At 41.4% G+C, this 12,073-nt stretch overlaps 1 protein-coding gene across 9 annotated transcripts in view; it reads right to left on the minus strand.

Moving 5' to 3' along the window:
• Positions 1 to 12,073, minus strand: part of ATXN1 (ataxin 1) — a 223,385-nt gene that overhangs the window by 94,590 nt on the left and 116,722 nt on the right. Inside the window, exon 1 of one of the 9 annotated variants that reach the window (XM_053956600.1) lies at positions 9,824 to 9,870. The exons of the other annotated variants lie outside the window; for them this stretch is intronic. The gene's annotated coding sequence lies outside the window, so the exon portion shown is untranslated. Of the gene's footprint in view, positions 1 to 9,823; positions 9,871 to 12,073 lie in introns of those variants that run through there. 9 annotated transcript variants of the gene reach the window in all.

Consider the following 12,073-nt stretch of genomic DNA (forward strand, 5'->3'; position numbering starts at 1 on the left):
ATTCAGTGCATGTTTGGAGGCACTTCCACTCTCTCACTCTCCTACAAGACAAATCTTCATGTTGTTAACCTTTATTTGCCTTTTAAACAGTAAAATGTAAGTCTGTTAAACCACAGAGTTCCAATTTGATATTTTGGTCATCTCCATCTGCTTAATGGGAAACGTGCAGTGGTAAGAGAGTCAAAAAAAAGGTATGACTGGAATAAGTTAGTGCCGTTTTCCTTTTTTGTCCATTGCTTGCTGCCAAACATGCTTGCTGCTGGTCACTTGCCTCACTCACTGCCAGCAAGTGCTCAGCTGGGCACATCACCAATATTTAACCCTTAATAAAATTAAATCACAATAATGCTTTGCACTCATTTAGGGTTTTACATACCACAAACACTGTGAAAATATTAACTGCATGCTCTGTAACACCCCTGCAAGGTAAATTGAGTATTGTTATTCATACGTTATGCAAAAGAGAATTTCACTGGAGATGGGATAATTGACCTGCCCAAAGCTATGCAACACAGGTGTTCCTGTTTCCTGGTTCTCTCTCTATGCCAACAGACCAGTTTCAGCCTTTTCTGAAATTCAGAGCGAGTTCTGTTTTTATTTCTGCATCTTTCTACTGCTGAGGGAAAGCAGGGAGCAGGCTTCTGTACCCAGTGGTATGAGTGGCACATGGATGCTATGAGAGTGGTTCCTAGCTGCATTGCCTGTGGTGGATAAGAATCAACAGGATTGCAGCACTGCTGTTTCTACTTTCCTATGGTAAGCGAGGATTAGCCGCAGAAAATTATTTCATCTATATTTGGTCTACAATAATTTACTAATAATTTGGGTAAAAGGAACATTAGAAGCCTTTTTCACAAAAGACTAGCAAATTTTAGCTTATCTGGATGTCTTCTAGTACTACAAAGAGGACAGTAGAGGACTTGGCAGTGTACCACACAGTGCTTCTCATACTTCCTCTCTCTTCCCTTCAACAGTAAAAAAGGGTAGGACTAAACAAATAAAGGTTTCATAAAGGTTTCATCCCAGACAAACGATGGCAGGGCAGAAGCAGTGCCCACTGGCTGCTCCTGTGGGCTGCAGCCACTCCTGCTCACTGTCACATGGCAGAAAACACCATACTGGGCTTGCCTTCAGCCAGCACTGGCATATTGGATGGACCTGAACTGAGGTGGAAATCCTCACATGTCACAGGCTGGACAACAGATTAATGTAGTCAGAGATCCTGTTACAACACCAGCTGTTCCTCCTGCACCACGGCCAACAGCTGCAGTGTGGGTGAGACCCAACCATGCTTACTGCATTAGAAATTAAAGGGGTTTTACCTGTAAAAGATCTGATTGCTTATGTGCAGTGACACAATTAAAGCAGAAATGTTAACTACCAGCCCTATGGATGCAATTATCCCAGTAAAAGAGGGGTTTTACTGGCAAAGCTCATCCCCGTTCACAGACCAAGTAAGCCCTACCTTTGCTCAAAGCAGCTAAGACTGGAAAAGCACTTGAACACACTGATCAACTCCTGAGCTAGGACAAGGCTTAAGTAGAGGGGTTTATCTCTCATAACCTCTCACTTTTAACCACGTTTGGTTGGGTCAGGGCCAACTTGGTGTAACCAGATCCTCAGCCCGAGCTGCAGGTTTTGATTGCCCTGAAACTGTAGCTCCAGCCAAAGCCTTTTTAGCTATCACACCAAAGAGCACTACCACCCCTGCAGATCAGCAGATGAGCTCTATAGTTTAAGTGGATTAGCTGTGCTGAACAACCCTGCTACATCCACTTCCTCTGCTCAGTGCTTGAGCTTCAGTCACCAGTGATCTTTTATACAGCTGCTCCAGGGGATTTTTCTGCAGAGGACAGAGCTGGGCTAAGGAGAAGCTTATGCTGTCCCCAGGCTATAGGAGAAAGACAAGCTTGGAGGTTGGGCTCAGTGGGCGCCTCAAGGAGCTCCGTGAGCCAGCAGTGCTCTTGGAAGATTACCCCCTCCCACACCCTTTCTGGCACCAGAGTTTGGGGTTGGCTTCTCACTACATTGTGGGACTAGGATGAAAAATACAAGCCTAACACACCACACACCAGGACTTCTTATGATAAATCCACAGCAGTAGCACACAGCAGAGCAGTGAATAAACCACCACAGCAACAAGTTGCCCTCCTTATATCACTGATCTTAGTCTGGGAGGAACAGCCTCTGCCATGTCTCAGCAGCTACAAACATCTGTTCCTGTAAACCCCACAATTTCCCATGTACACCATATCCTTCTCTCAGCCACTCCTCCTAAAGGCAGCAGGCAGAAGTGCTGCTAACATAGCATAATCAGTGTGAAGTTGTAACAGTGTGGGGGAATGTGGCAATTCATGGAAAATGTCTTCGACCAAAAGGCAATTAGCAGTGAGTCTAAATGCAGCAGCAGAAGGGAGTGGTTTCCTAACAAAACAAACCCTGTTTAAAAAAAAAAAAAAAAAAAAAAAAACCAAAAAAAAAAAAAAAAAAAAAACACAACCCACACCATTCTAATACTTGCTTTCCTCCAACAAGCAGCATTCTCAGGACATTGAAAGCATGTGGAAAAAAATACCTCTGTGGAGCTTTCTGTAAAGATTATTCTTTACAGACACATTTGGCAGCCCTTTCTGCTCTGTCTCCTAATGCTATTGAGTATAACTATGTTAAGTCAATAAGCAAAGCCACTCAAAGGGGGTTTTTTTTTGAGGTTTTCTAGGCCAAGAGAGGAAGTAGTGCAATAGGAAAGTTTTCAGAAGTGGGAGTTGTGCCTGCCTTACTTCTAATTGTAGTGAAACTGTCAACCTCTGTGTTGTGTTTCAAGACTTTACACTTCAAAATCATTCCCTCTGTGCTTTGAATTGCTATACTTTTAAGCTAACTGCTTCTGAAAGTGCTGTTTAAGAAATGACATCTTCAACCACATTTAACGTTGAGAATAAATCTAAATTTGCAAAGTCTCATTGGGTCCCTGCAAAAGTGTAGTTTTTTTATTGCACTTGACAGCCAATCTCTTGGAAAGTATCTGTGCAGAAATTCAGTTTAAATTACTTCATATCAAGACATTTAAGAGAAAATGGGAGGTTGCTATAAGTTAAAAATAATTATGCTCTTTTTGCCTTAGATTAAAAAATCACTGACATTCAAGCAGCAAACAGCATCAAAACCAATCAGTAACCTTACAACCTACTTCTGTGCAGGCATGAATTAATTGTATTCCAGAATCATCTCTAAACACACATGGTTAAAACAGCTGAACCAGGCTGACTTGCTTTCTCCCTTGTAAACCACCAAAAGTGGAAGCAGATTCAGGAACTATGGTGAGAATTACAGACCCTAACTACCTATGGAAGGATGTTCTCTGCCAAACTGCATGGAGCTGAGGGAGCCTTGCACTTTCCAAGTGCTCCTGCACACATTTGAATATCAGGGTAATTAGGAGGCCACGCTCCTTTCATGCTGTCGTGAAAGACAGAATATTTATGTTGCTTCAGCTTTAATGACTTTAAAATACGGAAGATCTTTTCAGTAGAGTCAAAGCAGAATCAGTAATGCTCAGATATATTTACAGTCTGTTGCTCAGTGTGGTAAAACTAACTCAAGGTAAAGGTTTACTGCTAAATTATTGGGGAGACAGAATAGGCAAGTAAGCAGCTTAGAACATGCAGGCTCAGTCAGCTCAGTGAGGAGGAGCTATTTGCTACCCAGTGTGACAGTGCCCAGCACAAGGAGGCCCCAAGAATGACTCTAGTTCCCAAGTAATACTTTCACCAAGTAGAAAATTATACTGTACCTTGTGGGGCTGAACACAGAGATAATACTTTGAAGTATTATCTCGAGTCTGCCAAAGCTGTTCCAGATGCCAGGCTTCAGTTTAAGACTATCTGGTTTTCATATCCTTCTCCCAGACTGCCGTCTCCCCAGTTTAAAGGAGGACAGCACAATACTTAACCCAGAGAACAAAGCTCCTACCGTCGCTCAGGAATGACTCCCCTCCATAGCATTTGGAAATCACACTGATCACTTTGCAAGGAAGTCCCAGCCCACTCTTTGCTCACCACATAATGGATGCTTGGCTGGGCCAAGCTGAGGCGCTATAAACAAGCTCCTGCATTGGCACTGGTTATTTTTGCATTTGACAAGGAGGGGTATGTGGCCTTCCCTCTGCATTCTGCTCATCATCATTTCTCCATGCAGGGATATGATTCCTCCTCACCTCTTCCCAAACTAAAACAAAACAAAACAAAACAAAACAAAACAAAACAAAAAAAAACAAAAAAAAAAACCAAAAAAACAAACAAACAAACAAAAAAAAAACCCACAAAAAAACCAAAAAAAACCCCAACCAAAAAAAAAACCACCCCACCTCCCACCTCCACCACAAAACAAAAACCATAACCAGACAAGAGCAATGATGGCAGAGAGCCTTCTACTCCAAACTCAGCACCAGCTCAGGCAAGAAGTGAGGAAACAGCCCTGTCACAAGCTATTGCAAACAGTAACACTTTTGACTTCACTAGAAAGTGCCCAACCCAATACTACTTTCCAAGTGGAAAGACTGCTGTCCACTCACCAGGCAGACTCCAGCAGAGCTAGGTCACCTTCTCAAATATCCCTTGTCTGCCACAGCAGCCCAGCAAACATTGCCATCTAACCATTCCCATAGTACACTAATCCCTTCCTGCCTTGGCACAAGGTGAGTACAAAGTTTTGCTAATCTTGCATTTATAGCAATTTCCCTCTCCCCGTCACATCATGTGAATCATCTCTGTTTCCAAGCATCAAAGAGTTAATGGAATAAAGAACCACCCTACCATGTGCTTCAGTCAAGGGTAAGTGGACTGGCCAGCTACCAAAGCAGATTGTTAAAGACTGCACTGAACTGATTTTTTTTTCTCTCAACTGCAATAACCTAAGGATTGAATGTGGACATAAATGTAAACCTAGACCACATCTGCTGATAAAGCAAAGTCTTTGTACTTGCGCAACTGCCATTAACTGTACACAAAATACTTAAATTTCATTAATTCTTCTACATTCAAAAGCTGACCTGCAGTCTGCCCGAGGCAGCCAATGTGAACTGCAGGCTCAGCAGAATTGCACATTAAAGACAGAAGGGAAACAGATTATAATACAAAATCAGACTGCTAGGAAAGTGAATAATTTGTGTAACTGTTAAACACTCACAGCATTTTGGGCACACTTTACCACACCAGATTACAATACAGCTCTGGTGGTTCTCTTCTGAAAGGCAGTGGAACAGGTAACAGTTTTGTGTTATTCACCCCTTCCATCACAGGCACAAACAAAACTGGTGCCTTCAGGACTCTGTCATATTCCACTATTAAACTTTTCTTTTGAATTAATTGAATGTACTCTACTATTTGAAGATTTCTCCCTTCCCAAAATTGCATTAATAGCTTGGAGAAGAGTGTACGTGCATATGTAAAACATTTCTTACCAAATATCTCTCAGGGAACTTCAGATGTGCATCTTTGCCATAAGCATTCACACTTCTTCTCATAAGATAGCTTTGATACAGTATACTAATTCTAAATTATTTTTGGTAAAATACTTCCACCTTGCATTCATACCTGTCAGACATGGAATGTGGAGTTTCCTGGGTTAACTATTAGCAAACCATTTGAAGGTTTCTCCATTGCCCATCAGGTATAAGCAGCTAGGACCTACCTAATAGGAGTCCATCTCTAGAGAGTTTCATTTTGAATGACATAAATTACCGTGGGCCAGCTTATTTCCATGTTGATTCATGCTCTGCTCTGCTGTGACCTCTGAGGAGAACAACTCAGGGACTCATCTGTCCCAAAGCCATTTGTCTCCTGTTTTAGATTCCTTCCTATTTCAAGTCTACCATAACTGACCTACAGGCATGAAATCCACTCAGGGATGTGACTGCTGACCCTTTCTACAGTTTGTATTAACATGATTATTTACATGATCATTATTAACAAGAGGAAAATATTTTCATTTGCTAGCAAATTCAATTTTCACATCTATGATCAACACAATCATGTCTACAAATAGCTATTTACTCTTACATGCTGGGCTTGGAGGCACAAAACATGATGTATTCCTTAGCTGTCCCCATGGCATCTATACCTAATACTACAATCTCAAATTATGCAGAAGTCTGTGGTAACCCAGTCTGTTTTCAGTTATGCAGTATCTTTCTAGTTCATGAATAGTTTAATTAAAAAAAACAAAAGGGAGGGGGGAACTTATGACAAAAATTCATACCCAGATTTCAAGGACCTAACAGTGTTGGAAGGTGCACAGTAGATCATGCTCAGAGTACTTCATGCAAAAATATCAATTAAGAATTTTTGGTGCTTCCACTCAGGGTTGCTTAAATTTGTGATTCATGTGGGAAGGCATTGCTAACAACAACAACCACAACAACAACAACAACAACAACAACAACAGTCTCTGCAACAAAAATGTAGAAACTAGAGTTGAATCTTTGGGTTGAGAAGTACAGTGACTTGGCACAGAATTGCACACACCCCATCTACTGGCTTTTCAGAAGACTGAGAATTTTAACAGCAGCAAGGCGAGTTTACCTTGCATTGGAATTATTTACTAAGCCATGTCTGCGAGGTTAGTGCTTGATGAAGGTACAGAATCCCAGAAGAGCCACAAAGCAATCCAGAACTGACAAAACTGTTCAGAGCCTACAGTAGTAGAAATACAGGTCACAGGCTAAAAAAAGTAACCCGAATCATCACAGCACCTTGTACGTTGCAACAGAAACCTAATAAAGAATCAGAGAAAATGTTCCAGCTAATAAAGGTATTGGTTTTGATGAGTGCGTGCTGTGAGGCCTGCCTTGCTGCCTTTAGGAGCAAGGGCAGGGGTAACATCCAGCAGAACAGATAAAGGCAGCAAACATTCACCCATAGCAGAGACTTGAGTCAGTGCTGCTGTTGTGCCACTTCTGCAGCACCCAGGGAGCACAGCCATTGTAATTTTTAATTCAAGAAAGTTACATGCCACATCATTAGAGGAATTCACAACAAACTTCAGTCACAGAGTCAGAAATGGAACTCAAGTTACACTCTGTCAGTCAGGATGTTTGATCATGGCAAATCAAATTATCTGCTCGCCTCTGCTGAAAGCTTCCCAAAGCCAGTGTAATCTCCCACTCCTCTAGCAGTCTGCAGTGACTTCGTAGCAGATGGTGAAAGTACTGAGAGTAAATTCAGCGCTAACAGCTGCTGGGAACACTGATAGTTTTGCCATCGGAGTGTCAAATTGTGACACTTCTTTTCCCAATGAATTAGTAAAGTTAATTTATCCACACTGCCACACCAATGTTACCAGCCAGTGTCTGCCTGTTCATTTCTAACTCCATAGTTGCAGGCAAGGGCTCACAGAAGTGGCCAACAGCCACCACAATGTCAATCTATGGTCTTAGGAGACTAAATGCATTTAAATCTTGTCAATACACTCTTATATGAAACTTGCATCAACAGGTTGGCTATTACTGACAGTTGTGTGAAATATATGGTGGTCCATGATATTCATTAGGGGCATTTTCAATGCCTTTTCACTTTTCACACTGGATTTCAAATGAGTTTCTTTAGGAAGCATTTAGTACTAATATGCCAGTGCCCTGTCACACAGATGTGTAATGGACATGATTTCTAGTAAAAGCCAAAATCACAGAAATTTTATTTGCATATAGGGTCAGAGATGTTTTGAAAACAGACTTTTCAGTTATCTATGAAGTTTGGAGGAACTCAGTGTTACAGAAAGAAAATTACATTTTTCCTTCACTTGCTACTGTCCTCCTCACAGACAAAAGCCTGCTCTTGCATCCAGTGTGACTTCAGCAGAGTGGATTGGGTTCAGAGCAATGTAATGCATTAAATGTCCAGTTTTCAAACAACAGATCAAGTTTTGTTTTAAAATGCTGTCTTTACTCTGAGCATTTTAAACCAACTGTTTGATAAGAGGCTACTGTTGCTGCTCACCTTTTCTTTTCATTTTCTGTGCAAAAGTTGTCAAGGTACAGTACTGTTTTAAGATGTACACCAGCCAAGAAGAGTACAGTGATGTAAAACTGGTATTTGTGTTTTGTCAGTACCAGCAAAGGTGTGTCTGCACAAAGCTGTGACAACTGTCAGCAGCTTAAAGCAATTTAGAGCTTTGCTTGTTTGTGTGCCAGGCAATCTTAAAGAGCTGCAGAACTCTCTCTTCTAAGCGTTAAGATCTCTGTCACTTCAACTATATAAATGCCCCAAATTAAAACAGCATATTAATCCATTTCTAGGAATACATCACTGTTTGGATGACACATTATTCCAGTGCTCAGTTTCTTCTGGACCTGAAGGCATCCTAGAGGTCTTAAAACTCAGCCTTTCTTCAGCTCCAACTGGAGCCAGACCAAGCATTCAGTGCTGGCAGCAGATCCCCTGCAGCACCAGACCACTTTAAGCCAAGAGCTGGGGAGGTGTTTTTAGGAACCCTTGCAGAAGGCACCTCTGCCAACAAGGTTCAACGAGATTTCTGCTGGTAACTTGAGAAGACATATTGAATGTCAATTGGCATGTTTATCTTCTTTAAACACTGAGCTTCCTTTCTAACATCTAATAGGGCAGCTTACTAGTTTAATACTAATGGAAACTGATCAAAAGACCCTAGATTATTTGGCTGGCTTACCTTAAAAACTTTTCCTGCTTCAGTTTCCATGCAAAATATACCAAAATAGTATTCCTATGAATGGAGAGCATATTGACTAATCATTTAAGGAGATGAGGAAAACTACCTTTAATACTGGGTTGTGGATAAAAATGCCAAAAACCTCCCCACCAATTGAAGGACTTGTTCCACAAATTTTCACAAGGACTACTTTGGAAATAAAACCTAGGATAGCATACTATATAAGGCCATTCAAAAATTCTATTCCTTATCTACAAAAATTCTCAGTTGCCATCATGGTTCATTTGTTTAGGGACAAAAGTAGCTGGCAAATTAGCATAAAAAAAAAGGAACAAGTAAACACTGGCATTCTAATCGTTCTCTGTAAGCGAAGATAAACAGCAGTGGTCAAGTAAAAACTGACCAGCTCTCTTTCCATACCGCCGTCTGGGAACAACCTGGATCAAGGCTATCAACCCATTTAAATGCAGAAATGCTTTCATGATTTCAAGGCAGAACAAATATTTCTTTTTGTCTGCACACTTTTTAGAAGACATGAACAGTAACTTCAGAACAGAACATAGATGCCTGTTAACAAAGCCAATAACAATTACTGCTGTGTCTAAGAATCAACAAAAAAAACCATCAGTGTATTCCAAAGGCATTTGCTCACAAAGCAAACTCACTCCACACAAGCCCCAGCACAGAAACGTGATAGTATCTCATGATTTATGTTCTCTCAGCAGGTTGTACCGGGTCCTCCAGATTCCATGCTTGCCTTTGAAAGCAATTAAGTTTCTAGCACTTCTGGGGGCGACAAAAGCAATCACTATGAAAACCTGCATGCTGCACTCATGCTGAGTCTGCAGCTTGGCAGACTGAAACAAAAGCACCACAAGAGATGTGAACTTCCCCCCTTAACTCATCTGAGAGCATTAGTATGTGAAGGGCCATCTCTAAACTTTGAAGCTATTTCCAAATCATGACTTTGTCTAGTGCCCAAAGAGCCAGCTGCCGCTGTGATTTGGAGAAAATTTGCAAAGCCCCTCTCAGCCTGGAAAGAAAAAATCTCTTTTCTCATCAGCCTGCACACAGGAAACTCTACAAGTTCAGCTAATGTGAACTATTCTAATTGCTCACAAGACAGAGTACCCTTACTTACGTAAGAGCATGTCCAGACACCTCGATGAAACCTGGGTCTTGCTGTGCTATATGCACTATACAAACACCAGCTCCATGGAGTTTACAACTTGCACAGAGTAAACTGTACCTAAGGGAAGACAAGGGCAAGAAGCACATGTAGAGAAGTAAGCAACAGGCATTTCACACAACTAGTGTGTGAATTTTGCTTGTGAATTATTATAGTACAGGAATGCTGCCTGATCAAAAAATAGATCTGTGATATATCCCTGGCTGAATAAAACAAACAGAATAGCAACAAAGTCAAACTATTAAACATCCTGGCCCCAGCAACAAAAGCCCCAGTGCTGTTCAAAAAACAAACTGCCTGGACAAGGCCCAACATCTTTTACCATCTCAAGATAGAAAAAACCAAAGGCATTTCCCATCACTGCTCTAATTCTACCCAAACTGCACAAGAGCGACCTTGTGAAGCCAGAGCCAGAGCGCTGAGTCGGTGTGACAAACACGGCAGCGGGGCGCATGGTGGGCATGTGCCAAGGGGCAGCCCGAGTACAGAGGGAGGGCAGCTCCTTCCAGGCAGGGTGGTGACAGTGACCCACCTCTTGCTTACAGCAAGGCAGACTGGCCTGAGACCTCAGGGCAGTTATTCGGGGGTTGCCCTTACACATGGAGTTCACATGGCATTTACTCTGTGGCAAACAAACTTGCCAAGACCAACATTTTTTCACATAGACTTATTTTTGCACCTTAGACTCAGCATGTTTGGTTTTCAGGGTTAATCCTCATAACTCCAAATGAAATCAACTGGAGTGATGCATACTCAGCACTCAAAATTCTGTATTTTTATTTTTTACTTATCAGTGTACCTGTTTCCTCTGTTATACAGTAAGACACCCAGTTCTATGCAATTACATTTATTTCAGATAGTGTCATTTTCAAAATTATTTAAGCCTAGTTATGAGAGTTAACCTGGCTCTGTTTCCTTCTGACAACATCTGTGGTTTCATAACTTTAGTTTTTTGTACCTTTTGCTCACCTGTTACAAAGCAAGACTTACAATTTCAGAGAAATTATTTATCAGGGAGATCTGCAAAAAATGGCCAACTGTGATTTTCTACCTGATTTAGAAGAACATTTCCCACTCTCATCTCCTTCACTTAAAGTTGCAATCATCTCTAAGAACCAGAGGTAAGTGCTTTTGGAGACAGAAATGTGCTTGAAGATATATAATGGCAAGAGTGTAAGATGCTTCAATGTCCTCTAAGCCTTCTTTAAAGTGCTTAACGTCTTAGGATAAAAACGATGAGCAACTGTGAGCTTGGTCACAAATAGTTCATTAAACATACAAACATATACAGACATGTCAGAAATATTAAGCCAGGAGCTAAAAGGCAAGGAAATACCAGAAATGTGGCCAATATGTAACCTTTAATCTTTATTCTTAATTTTGTGATCACACAGGGCTTTTTTTTCCACAGGAAATGGTGCCATTCATGATATAGTAAAGCTATTACTCTAGCTTTTGGTATTACTGAATAAGCAATCCTCAGTTTGCTTCATTCTCAGTATTAAAAATGGCCCTAAATGCTATGCTTTAAAGACAGAACAACTATTTCCTTCTAGGTTATTTTCTGGCTGTCACCATATTACCTAACTGCCTGATTTACTAAAATTAGCACATATTCACAACACCCCGGTGAGGAGCGTTTTTCCCCCCATCATAGAGACAGAGAGACTGAAACTGTGGACAAAGGTCCCTTCCAAACCTAGCTATGCTGCTTGATGAGATTTTCCTCCCACTCATGTGCTCAGCACCAGCTGCCCCTCTTCCTGTGCTGACTGTCTCCCTTTAGAAGTGCTAGCAGTCTGGTGTAAAAGCATTTTGTAATCCGTCATGGTGAAAATAAACTGGAGCAGCTACAAACTACTCTTTAGGCTCTTTTATGCTAACCCAGTTTTGCCTCCAACCAGCTGGGGAGCACTCACCAAAAAGGGTCCTATCCAAGGGGAGGTGCAGTGAGCACGTGGGAAGCTTGTGTTGACAGAGGCAGACCCAAAAGAGGGCACCTACACTGGTCAAAATCATTACCAGAGCTGAAACTTTTAAATGAAAACAGACCTCTTCTATTGGAGTAACAGAGACAACTGCAAGCTATCAAGGATCTCATGTGAGACAAAGCTGTAGCGTTAAGACACCCAGTTTGCAGACAGAGATACATGCTGACAGCACAGGGACAGCTAGATTAAGGTGTGGGAGCAGGTGGAAAGA

Source organism: Vidua chalybeata, chromosome 1 (genome assembly GCF_026979565.1).
Source record: "Vidua chalybeata isolate OUT-0048 chromosome 1, bVidCha1 merged haplotype, whole genome shotgun sequence".
NCBI classification, from domain to species: domain Eukaryota; kingdom Metazoa; phylum Chordata; class Aves; order Passeriformes; family Viduidae; genus Vidua; species Vidua chalybeata.